This window comes from Talpa occidentalis, unplaced genomic scaffold (assembly GCF_014898055.3).
Source record: "Talpa occidentalis isolate TD23 unplaced genomic scaffold, MPIMG_talOcc4v2.1 talOcc4.8, whole genome shotgun sequence".
Taxonomy (NCBI): Eukaryota; Metazoa; Chordata; class Mammalia; order Eulipotyphla; family Talpidae; genus Talpa; species Talpa occidentalis.
Genome location: NW_023605194.1, coordinates 20,185,850 through 20,198,579, shown reverse-complemented (window position 1 = coordinate 20,198,579; position 12,730 = coordinate 20,185,850). Strand labels below are relative to the sequence as shown.

Genomic DNA, 12,730 nt, shown 5'->3' with positions numbered 1-12,730 from the left:
TAGATCTCTTATATGTTTTCTTACCCCTCAAAAACCACTGGAAATAAATATCCTTTTTCTGCAGCATGCAACTGTCCTGGCTTGTGGATTTCACCTTGCTTTTCTGTTCGGGGTACTGAGGTATAGTTTTTGTCCGTTTAAAATGCTCAGTTATCTAGTATCAAAGATTAATCTAAAAGCAAGTTCTTCTCCCACTTCTCTACACAAAATATACAGAGATCATAGACTCACTAGCTATGAGTAAAACAAAAGCAAATCATCACTTGCCTTATGAATAGAAGAAAAATAAGGGAGGCCTTAACCAAGAGAGTGAGGGTTGAAATTCTTACCACTCTAGATAGGGTTTAACATTCTTGAGAAGAGTAGTAGGGGCTTGTCCTAGTAACCTTCAAGTCCCTGTAGAATACATGGCTAGGCATGTCAGATCAGGGCAGTTCTAACAATTCCATCAGTGAGTTCTAGCAGGTGTAGCAGCAGTAGCTCAGATCTAAATGCATGTCTGCTCGATTGCCCTGGAATTAGACCAGAGGCTCTCCTTTAAGGAGTATTCTGGTAGAGTCACAGTGTTACCAAGAATGCTAGGCCACACATGCTCAAATAATCAATCCTGCAACAGTGCATCACAAAAACCCAGTCTCTAGACCCACATGATAACAATAGCATTAGCACCTAAATTCACGTTGTACTATAATAAAATTTCATCATCTTTCTTTATAGGCTAGGACCTACTGACTTCAGCTAATTTAGAAATCATTGCAAAGTAGTATTTATTTGGGGGAATTTAAGCCTTACAAAAAAGGATTTTCTTGAGGATTCCCAGCATCCAACAAACTATAGGAAAGACAAAAGCAGAGTTGGAGAGAAATGGACTTTTATGTATGATTTTAACCAAGTTTGTTGGTTTGATATTCATGTGAGGATCTAGCCAGATTGCTTAGGATTGGAATCTGTTTTGTGATAGCCTCTCTTTTCAACAACATCTGTACTGCTATTCTCTCTTACTTAACCTCTCCTCTGAAGTAGTGTAACCTCCCTTTTGCTCCAGCAGCTTGATTTTCATTATCATTGTCTTAGATTTCTTCAGTTTCCTGTGTGGAAAGGATTCTAAAGATTTTGTTCCAGCCATTATTTTTGCTTCTAATATTTACAGATGCTCTCCTCTATAGTCCTTTTTAAAAAGTGATTAAAATACAAATTGTTAAATTGTTATTTCAGAGTTTGGGATAGTAGAGGATTTTTTTTCTTAAAAAGAGTTTAAGAAAATGTTCACGCAGGGCCTCCCTGGTGGCGCAAGGATTAAGATGCAACCTGTGAAGGAGTCTGCAGCCGCTGCAGCATGAGTTCAATCCCCCGGCTGGCCAGGGAGCAACCCACATGGCGCAGCAGACCTCGCCTGACACCCGCTGCTCCCCTCAGCAGTGTATTTCAGTAGATCTGCCTGTTCTGTTCCCCATTATGTCTCTGGTGAATCCTCTCACCAGCCATACCTCTGGCCTGTACCCCAGTTCTTGTATGCATAAATAAATAAATCTTAAAAAAAAAAAAAGAAAATGTTCACCCAGTTAATGACCCTAAGTTTTCTGTTGGTTCTCAGGTTTAGTTCAATATTTTTCAGTTCATTGCAAGCTGTAAAATTTGTTCTATCTCAGCTGTGATTAAAATTAAAGTGTGTCTCATTTACATTAATATGTAAAAATTAGTTCTATCCTGTAAAGATACTACAATACTATAATAAATAACATTTTATATGCCTGTAGGGAACTCGGGGAATTTAGTAACATTTGCATATATTCTAAAATAGTAACATTTCCATATTTTGTTTGTAAGCAGTAAGTGTGTGTGTGTATATATATGTATATATTATGGGTATTTATACTATGGGAGAAGTTTTTAATGTATTTTTGTCAATGGTTAAAGGACTAAAAGATCTCAATTTAGATTTAAGCTATTAAGATTTTCTTTGCATATATAATGTTCTATGTTTTTAAAACCATTGTAATTCCGTTTATTTTGACATCATATATTAATCTATTTTAAGATGCAATATGGAGAAAACTCTATTAAGTGGCGTTAAGAGTTCCATTTCTGTGGTTAGCAGGACTGACTATATATAATTTACAGCATATAAAGTCCTGGTCCAGAAAATACAGGAACAAAGGGTTTGTAAAAGTGAGAGTTTTTAAAAAATACTTGCTTTTCCCAGGATAAACCTACTGATAGTCCATAAATGGACATGGTGATCCAGTAGCCAAAGAATTTAAAATTTTATTGTGCTTATTTGGAAAAATGTTTTCTTTTGACATTTTTTTTTATAATAAATTTTATTTTTATATTCCCCATACAATTTCTTTTGACATTTTTAAAATGTGAACTTATAGAAATACTCAATTTACCTTATAAAATAATTTGAACTGTATGAACTTTTGAATAATTCTACTACCTTTAGAAACCTAGATTTGTAAAGGTAAAGATTGTAAAATGGAATTTACCTAGTATAACACCCACTACTCTGAGTTGTGGTATTCCTAACAAATAATGTTGGATTACCACACCAAAGTATGTGGTATAAAACTGTCTTCATTCTTGACTGCTGTACTTAGGACAGGTATTATTATTATTATTACTTTTTGAAAGATTTATTTATTTATTTATATAAGCACTGGGTACATTCATAAGTGCGGGAGGGTGAGAGAATTCACCAGAGCCAGAACGGGGAGCAGAACAGGCAGAAGGACCGAAGTACACTGCTGAGGGAAGCAGCGGGCGGCAGGAGAGGTCTGCGCGCCATGTGGGACCCTCCTCTGGTGGCCGGGGAGCAGCCGGGGATCGAACCAGCGCTGCAGGGGCTGCGGGCAGCTTCGCAACCCAGCGCAACCCGCTGCACCACTGTGGAGGCCCAGGACAGGTATTATTAACAGACACTTTCCCACAGCTCCTAATCATGATAGGATTGCTATCTTGTGCTTGGGGAAGTCTGCACAAAAATCAGTCACTACTCACTATCCTCAGTCTTTAGATTTCAGTAGTATCAGGGTTTTTATTTTAAATGTTGTTTGTTTTTGTGTGATGAAAGTGCCTGTCAAAGTAACTCTTCTTTCAAAATATTTTAAAATTGGATGTTATGTTATTTAAATAAATTTCTTACACAAATTCTATTTTTCTCTATTATTTATTTTCATCATAGGGAAATCCAGTGTCCTTAAAAATATAATCCTAAAAAAAAAGTTGTTACATATTGGAGAAAGGCAGAATCATTGTGTTGTTATGGCAACTCAAATGGAGAAAATGAAAACACAGATAAGCTGCATCCTGTTGTCATAGCAACCATAGTTGTGAAAATGATTAAAGCTGGTCTAGAAAGGATGTATTGCAGCTTTAGTCCATTGAAAACAAATAGTGTAAGAAAAGGCAGGGAGAATTGGTTTTAGACAAAGTTAAATCCCTTTGGTGCCACAAGTTGCTAGTACCACTGCATATAGGCAGATCTCCATTCTTTCTAGTTATATTTCAACTCAGTTTTATTGCCTCAGATTGTAATGATAGTATAAAGGAAAGATAAATGTAATAACTATATGAAAAGTTGTGAATATTTTTGGTAGCAAATTTAGAAAAAAAAAGTTACAAGATGCCATTGAAAATAGCTTTAAAATGAGAACAGTAGAATGGTTTCCTTTTCCTCCTCTCCCCTTTTCTCACCCAATGCTCTATTTTCATTCTTTTTCATAACCTTTTTCTTGATCATTTTAGTCTTAAGTGTTGAACTGCAGCATAAACATTTAATGACATGACAGTTTGTGAAGCATCAAGTGCAACATTATGATTACAGATGAACGGATCTGATGATAAATGATAAATTTCCTATAGGTATGAAGAAATTTATTTTAACTTTATCTTTCAAACTTTCTCTCTAATTAAATCTTCTTAATTGTTATTTTAAACGCCATTATTTCTTACTCAACTTCTGCTTGCCCACCATAGCAAAATATTTCATCTCAGTCTTGTGGAGACATGTTAAGAATAAACCCGGTGAAAGCTGTGCTCTTTGTTCAGCATTTGGCTGCTTGCACAGGTTTTTGTGTTAATGGAATCAGCATCTCTGTATTAGAGTATTGATCTGCTGCTTGGTGGGTACTGTAACGATGTATTAAAGTGTTTTAAGAGCAGTTTATATTATAAATGAGGTGGAAGAAAAAGGAATTCTGCAAGACTGAACACATGCTATAAAACTGAGAGTTTATCTGAAATTGTGGTATCATAATTTTCATATATTTGTCTACAATTAATTGCAAATAGGTGAACACTACCTAAGTATGAGTACACTGATGCCATTACCCCTTTTCCTTTAGTAGAGGTTTTTATATTAGATATTCTTATGTTGTAGTTGAAAGCTGTGGGGTGAATGTAAATAAGTTGTGAGATAATATTGATTCACCCAAGAACAGTGTTTTAACATAATTAATTGAATGTTTTCATTCAAAGTCCAAATGTTGCCATTGATTTGTTAGAAATATAAGTTGGTTTTCATAAATAGGTTCTTCATTTTGAATATTTCCTGGGTTTGCCTTACAAACCGAAATCTATCCTTTCATGTAGGCATGGGGAAGACACATCTTTTTAAAAAGCAGAAAAAGATTAAGGAAGTGAGGCGAGAACTAGGTTTTTGTTTTTGTTTTTTGAAGGATTCATAAAATACACATCCCTTTCTGCTGTTACTTAATATTTTAGGTCCTATATGATTCATGTGACTTAGGTCATATAATTAGGCTATTAAATGGTTCAGATACCCAGCAAACTCTTCAAAGCTTCCATTAACAAGTAAGCTAATATTTTGCAACAGAATTTGAAAATGAAAGCTGACCATACATGCCTCTATCCCATTGTTCTTAGCTATTGTACCTCCTCTGGAATGTAACAGTGCATGGATTTAAACTTCCCTTTCTCCTTCAGAAATTTTCTCTTTCAGAACAGAAATTTTAAAGACTAGTTTGTGAATTTGTGTTTTACATAAAATCTGATGCATTGATATTCAGGTTGGTGTCAAAAAAAAGTGGGCAGTAGCACTAGGCTGTATATTTGAGATTTATTAGTTTGCATCTTGGCTTGTAATAAATTGGATTGTAAGGTTAGGTACTTTATTTTCCTGGAAGAAAAAGAAATATTAGGTATACTCATCACTTCTCATCTTACAACTTCTTGTCACATTTCACTTGCTTCAGAAACACTCATTTTGGATCCTTCTTGTGAATATGTAACTCTTAATACTTGATGTCCTAAGAGAAAGGAGAAAAAATTTCTTATTTAACCTAAATAATAACCACCCCATCACAGAAAATGTCCTCAAAACACATCACACAAATAGCCAATAAACTTACTCTCTTGCTAAATTCCATAGACTGGACTGGGAGGGTGGATAATGTTCATCTTTGTTACTTACCAGGGAACATGACACTTGATTTTTGAAATGGTTATTTATTTCATATATTGTAGCTGCCAATCAGCCAGCTATTTGCAAATAGTGAAGTAAACACACCACTGAAAACGAGTTTCTCCTCTGTTGGTTTGTGTTTCCTAGGAAGTCAGATGTAATATGGTTCCATTTATTTATATAGGCATTTATTCTTTTTCTAATGAGCAAGTAATTTTCTTTTCTCTACTCCTACACAAAAGTTAAATTAAGGAGTACCCAAGAGGGCTGGGATACTTGGTTTGCAGTCCTTGAAATACTGTTTGATATCAGGGGATCCTTTCATGAGCAGTTTCCCTCCCGTTAAGAAGGCAGCTCCAGATAGCTCCCTTTTGAACTCATTGTTAGTGCAGCACATCTGTACAAAGGGGGATGGTCCAGAAATCTAGTATGAAGGCTTATGTCTTTTCCCTGACTTCCCAATCAGGATTTTAGTGTCTTCTTTTGGTCTTTTTGGCTGGGAAGCTAGGGGCAAGAACTCTGATTGCTTGTATTGCAGCCAGCCTGCCTTCATAGGTGGATAATTAACATGACACTTGCCTCTGTTGAGTCATAGCAACTGTTATGAACAAACATGTAAATCCATACTGGAAAAAAAGCATTGCAATGCTTTTCATCAAAATAAAATACTGCTTAGGGGCCTCCCGGGTGGCGCGGCGGTTGAGTGCTGGGCTGCAAAGCTGCACGCAGCCTCAGCAGCGCCGGTTCGATCCCTGGCCACCGGGCCAGGGTCTCACATGGTGTGCAGACCTCTCCTGCTGCCCTCTGCTCCCCTCAGCAGTGTACTTCGTCCGTCTGCCTGTTCTGCTCCCTGCTCTGGCTCTAGTGAATCCTCTTGCCCTCCCACGCTTCTGACTGTACCCAGTGCTTGTATAAATAAATAAATCTTTTAAAAAATAAAATAAAATACTGCTTAAACTTCTATTTACTCTTCTAGTTACAACCAAGGTTTCTTTTTTCCCTCTTTTTGTCCTTGCCTCCCTTTTCTTTCCCTCATCTCCTCCCTGCCTCAGAAATATATAAAGCCTAATCTTCCCAATGAGCACTGTAGCCATTTGAAATTTGTGTATAGGCCAACCCTACATCATCAAAAGTTGTTGCATAACCCCATGATCCCAGGTCTCAACTGGTGGTCTATTTATTTCAAATAATATTTAATGCAATAAATTCTAGGACAATAAAGGAATTTGGGCAGTCCCTTAGAGCTTGTTGCAATGGGATTTGCTTAGAATTTAACACAGCAAAATTCCAGTGTTCCCTAATAATTTCTTTTTGGCATGATTTGAAGGGTCTTTAAGTACAGATTTAAGAGATTGAGTTTGTAAAAACTAATCTGAGATAATTGCAGTTTTACTCTCACCTAGTAAGTGAGCATATATAGGATCTCTTTACTTAGCATAAGGTGATTTTTAATATAGCAAAGAAAATGTAAGTCAACATCCCTGCTTTTTGTTCTGTTATTGGGGGAATAAAGACACCACCTGGCTTTGTGCATAAATTTGTTTACTAAATTGCTTTATTTCCCGTAGATGGGTATTAAAAATGACTTTTTGGGGGCCTCCCCTGATGGTGCAGCAGTTGAGCGCTGGGCTGCGAGGCTGCCCACAGCCTTTACAGCACCGGTTCGTTCCCCGGCCACCAGGAAGGGTCCCACCAAAAAAAAAAAAAAGACTTTTTTTGGTACAGAACACATGTGGCAACTAGGTTTTATTATAAAACCTGCTGCCTGCTAATGTTGAATATGCTATGTGATTTAAAAAAAAAAAAGAAAATTATTCTTAGTCCAAATTCATCAACCTTAAAGTAAAATCAGGCATAGTTCAAATATTTAGGATATGTTAATGCAAATGAAAGACAAAACAATTATTTGGCAATTAAGAAAAACAGATTATCAAGGCTAGAAATACTTGGTCTTTGTCTTGTACCCGGAGTTCTTATCTCAAGCCAGTGACTTTTAAGATCTTTTGTTTTCTGTACTGAAGCAGAATAGTGAAAATATTTTTACAGAAAGTTACAGAGGGAAAGTCTGTATTAATTTGCTTTGGGTCATTCCAGTCTCTCTGGTAAATTCATAATTAGGCAGCCCTTTTTAAGACTGTGTTCTAGTCTCACAGGTACACAGCTACACCATATCTGGTACATCTAAATTCATATGTGAGGAGGTTATGTTTTTTTTAAAGCATATTATTTACACAATTCACTGGAATGGCTCCTTTGGAAGTTGGGTGACTCTCTTATGTAATTATGTACTTAGTAACCCTGCGCTACACAGCAGTAGAAATTCAAGTAAGAATAATTTACTGCTTATGCATAGTTATTAGAATTTTAAAGCATTTGTTTGTTCAAAATTCTAGTTTATCAGAGTGTTATATTTGACTGATTACATACTTAATAAATTATAATGAATAAAATTTATTTTAGAAAGCAACCAAGTTTGAATTTTAACAGTTTTAAATTAGTATCTGGAGTAGCTTTCTTCCCTCCTGTGGCCTTCTTGTTTAAAAGAATTCCCATCCCTTTATGGTGAAATTTAGGTTTTGTGGTAAAATTTAATAATTCCTATAGAAAAAATTCACATTAGAATTGTTGTACATGGACTTAAATCACAGAATTATGGACTTTTATAATGGCAAAGTACTGTTAGAAATATTTTAATTTACTCTAGCTTACAAATGTAATTGAAGCACTAGAAATTAAGTGAACTACCTAAGGTATTACATTGATTTGAGGATAAATCTGCCCCATAACCTGAGGTCTTAACTCCTAAATTAGCATCATACCTTTTTCAGTTGTCATAATTCATTTTATTTTCCCAGGGATATCTTGAACAATTCTATATGTGTACAATAGAGAGCTAATTATTCAGAGATTATAAGAATGATATGAGTTTATATGGTCTAACAATAATGACATCAAACTTGTAATATTTTATATTTTAATTCTAATTTATCTAGTGTTTCCCAATGTTTATAAATGTTAATATATGGTGGACAAATTTTTGAATCTAATTTTCTACTAGGCTATAATCTGTTTAAAGGCAGGGACTTAATTTACTTCTCATAAAGTTAATCCAGTTTAACTTAAATTAAAAATATTTTTCCAAGCCTTGATGGCATTGTTGGAGTAAGTGTAGTTTCATCAAGTCTTTTGACTTTAAGTAACAGATGGTCACATTCCCCCTTTAAGCAGGAAGGGGCAACTATTTCAAGGGTATAGAGGTTGTTCGTGGAACTAAAGGGGACGATGTGCAGTTAGATATTACTGTGGGCAGAATGAGGGTACCTTGGCACCCCAAATTTGCACTCTCTAAGTAGTTTCTGCTATCCACTACATAAAGAAAAAACAAACACTTACTGTATGAGACGGTCAATAGAAAACAACTTTAATAGAATTTGTATGCAATAGGGAAAGAATAAGTGCATATGGTTTCCCAGTGAAACACCCAAAGTTACCCATCCCCTTGTGGGTAAATGTCCAGCCAAAAAGGTTTGTCTCAAAGCAGGACTACTGAGACCTGACAGCTTGCCACAAGTCTAAGGCACTTTGTGGCAAGGAACCATAGGAGAGGGGCAATAGGGCCCAGGCAATCTGGAAGGAAAAGAGCAAAATCAAAGTACAAGTCAAAATAAAAGCTGCCATTGTCAGCCTCCCCGCGGGTCTCTCACCCACATCTCTTTCAAGAGTCTCCATCCATGTCCCCCAGGTCTCTACTGCAAGTTCAAGAAGCTTGCTTCTTGGCTTGCTTCATGGCTTCCTCACATGTCTCTCCGCTCCACATGCTTCCCCAAGTCTTCTCTTCAAGTCTTTCCCAAGTACTTTTAAGCTTCCCCTCACCACTCAGCTCCACCCTTTATTAGAAGGCAAAGGGAAACATGGAACCTGCCCTCTTTCGATTACTCTGTTGCAATACAACAGTGACATAGAGCCAGTCACTGGATTCCTTTTGGACTCAAGGCAGCCACCCTTGCATTCCTGGGATAGATCCCACTTGGTTATCATATATACTCCTTTTCATAGGTTGCTGAGTTGTATTTGCTACTATTTTTTGTATGTTAACTAATTTTATTGTAACATTCTTATATTTTGCAGTTATTGTTGTTATAGCGATATTGTCTCTTCTTCCTCAGTCATCCATGATGTTGGGACGAGTGGGTGCTGCCATCTTCCCTTTAAAGAAAAAGACAAAATAAGAGCATCCCTTCTATAGGGGTCGTTGTTTCAGTGTGTGTTTTGTTTTTAACTTTTGCAGTGCTTTTGAAATCTGTTGCATGTAGGTACCACTCAGCGGCCAGCCTAGGGCCTAAGATGGTAGTCTATCTTGTACTTCAATTCTCGATGTCTGTGGCTATGGTTTTAGTTATATGCACAGATGTACAGCTTCCTAGGGAGCACCGAATTTTATAAACCGCTTTATGGGTTTCCTTTTTTAAGATCCTCCCTCACGGTGCTCTCTACTTACCTGGAACTCTCTTTTTCAGTCCACCAGGAGCCAGAAAACTGGGGCTAATTTTAGCCTGATCTATCTGAATGTGTTTTTCTGTCTGGGGCTAAATGATAGAAGAAAGGAGAATAAAAAACAGCTCCTTTGATCACAGAGAGTTTCTGTACTTCAGAGTTTTAGGCTTGCATGTGCCCTTGCTTCTACTCTGATTGTCATTATAAGATTGCTTGGAGAGGACAGAGAGAATTTTAAAGAAAGGAAAATGGGAGATTTCCCCAATGGTTTCTGAGTATTAGTATACTCCTCCTATACTCCTTGGATTAGAGCTAGAGGGTTTCTCCTGGATCTCTTTTTGATTATACTGATGCCTTCTTTTGGATTTCAGGCTGCAGTCTAGGCTGGTGGCTGTGGGAGAAATTTATAAAAGGTAAATTCATTGTTGATTGAGTGCTGTGTTGAAGTCTTTCCCAGTCTACCTACTGCTGTTTATACTTTTCAGAGTCTTCAAATAGCTGTACATTCTGACCATTTTTAGTAGCTGCAGTGACAGACAACAGAATACTGATTCTCTTAACTGGAACCAGAACCCTTCTAGTTATCTTTTTATTTTTTTTTTTAAGATTTATTTATTTTTATTTATACAAGCACTGGGTACAGTCAGAAGCACGGGAGGGTGAGAGAATTCACCAGAGCAGGGAGCAGAGCAGGCAGAAGGACCAAAGTACACTGCTGAGGGGAGCAGCGGGCGGCAGGAGAGGTCTGTGCGCCGTGTGGGACCCTCGCCCGGCAGCCAGGGAGCAGCCGGGGATTGAACCGGCGCTGCAGAGGCTGCCTGCAGCTTCGCAACCCAGCGCTCAACCGCTGTGTCACCAGGGAGGCGAGTTATCTTTTTGATGCTGATTTAGAGCTAGTTAACAACATTCTCTGTAAAGTTCAGTCCTTTGATATTTGTTGATACTTGCTTCATGACCCATCTTAAGCTCTGTTTTGGTAAATGTAGCAAGCTGTAGTTGTTGGGTACAGTGTTTTACATAAGCCATTGGGTCAAGTTCATTAATTGTGCTAGTCAATTCTTTTTTCCTCATTGTATCAAGTGGCTCGGTGGGAAAGATGTTAAAATTTCAGCTGTGACTGTAGATTTGTGTATTTTCCCTTTATTAAAAAATTTTCCTTCCTTGTGCGTCCCTGATGGCACAAGGGGTTTAGTCACAGCACTATGATGCTGTGGGCAGGGACAGCCACTGTAGCACGAGTTCTATCCCAGCCAGCCAGGGAGCTAACTCACGTGGCACAGCAGACCTCTTCTATCTCGCCCACTGCTCCCCTCAGCAGTGGATTTCAGTAGATCTGCCTGTTTTGCTCCCTACTCTTGTCTCTGGTGAATCCTCTCACCTCTGGCTGTACCCCTGTTCTTGTATGCATAAATAAATAAATCTTTTAAAAAAATTCTTCCACCACTTTTTATTTACTTAGATCTTGATTTTATCTTAATTAAAAATGTTTTGACTTTTTCTTATTAAGATAACATTGGTTTATAGCACTCTGTATGGTTCAGGGAATAGTTTCATACCTCCTCAGATGTACATCACTACACCACACCCACCACCAGAGCGCTCATATCCCTTTACCATACCATTGGCTCCCTACCCCCTTTGTTTTACCCTCATCCTCTGCCTCTGGTAGCTTCAACAGTGCAGTGATATTTCTAGGCTTTGTTTTGGTTTAGTTTTGCCACTTCCTTTGTTTCTTTATATTCCACGTGAGTAAAATCATCTGGTATTTGTTTTTCTCCCTCTGGTTTAATATAGCCCTCTCTTCTCCCTTTAGTTCAGTGTATTTTACTTGTTATATTTTGAAATTTTGTTTTCAGTACATACACTTTTAAATTTTTGATAAGTTGACCTCTATTTCTTGATAAGAAGTATTTGATGTTTTCTAGCCTTTTCAGCATTTTTATGATGACCTTTTATGATAGCTTTTTCAAGCTTTTAACATCCATATGTATTAATATATAGTTGTATTTTGGTTTTAATTCAGTCTAACAATCTGTTTTTCAGTGTCTGGATTTGCAATGGCTGGTTGGAATATGTCAGTGACAGATGCTAACCAAGTGTGTAATTTAAAATTTGTCTTATAGCCATATCAAAAGAGTGAAAAGAAGCTGTTGAAATTTTCATAATGCTTTTTATTTTGCCCAGTATATTTTAAGTATTATCATTCTAAGATGCAACCAATATAAAATTTTTAATGAGATTTTTTTTATTTTCTTCTTTTTTGTGTGTGCATGTGAAGTCTTACAGTTATGGCACATATCAATTAGCACTACCTCCCATTCACATACTCAGTAGCCACATTTGACTATTGAAAAATACAGGTTTAGACCATTTACATTTAATGTAGCTATTAGAATCATTACCTTTAAATTTACCATTTTGCTATTTATTTCTGTTTGTCCCAACTGTATTTTTTACCTTTTCCTCCCGTTTTGGATTATTTTTAGCTTTCATCTATTCTTTTGGCTTGTTAGATACATTTTGTTTTAATGGAGTACAGTATACATTTAAAAATATTTATTGAGACTCTGCGGGCTGTCGAGGACTACAGGCCATCGAAGACGGCAATTTGGAAGAAATGGAAGAAGTATGGCTGAAGAAGTGAAAAAGACGAAGAAATGTGGATAAAGATCCTGCGAAAGAAGATGTAGAAAAGGCTAAGAAGAGAAGAGGCCGCCCCCCTGTGGAGAAACTATCACCAAATCCCCCCAAACTGACAAAGCAGATGAACGCCATCATCGATAACCGTGTTAAACTACAAACACAGGTGTA

The 12,730-nt window shown here is 37.0% G+C and overlaps 1 protein-coding gene and 1 pseudogene across 7 annotated transcripts in view; both read left to right on the top strand.

The window, feature by feature from the left end:
* Positions 1 to 12,730, top strand: part of BTRC (beta-transducin repeat containing E3 ubiquitin protein ligase) — a 165,408-nt gene that overhangs the window by 16,997 nt on the left and 135,681 nt on the right. The gene's annotated exons all lie outside the window — the stretch shown is intronic.
* LOC119234059 (probable global transcription activator SNF2L2) overlaps positions 1 to 12,730 on the top strand; it is a 28,450-nt pseudogene that overhangs the window by 14,898 nt on the left and 822 nt on the right.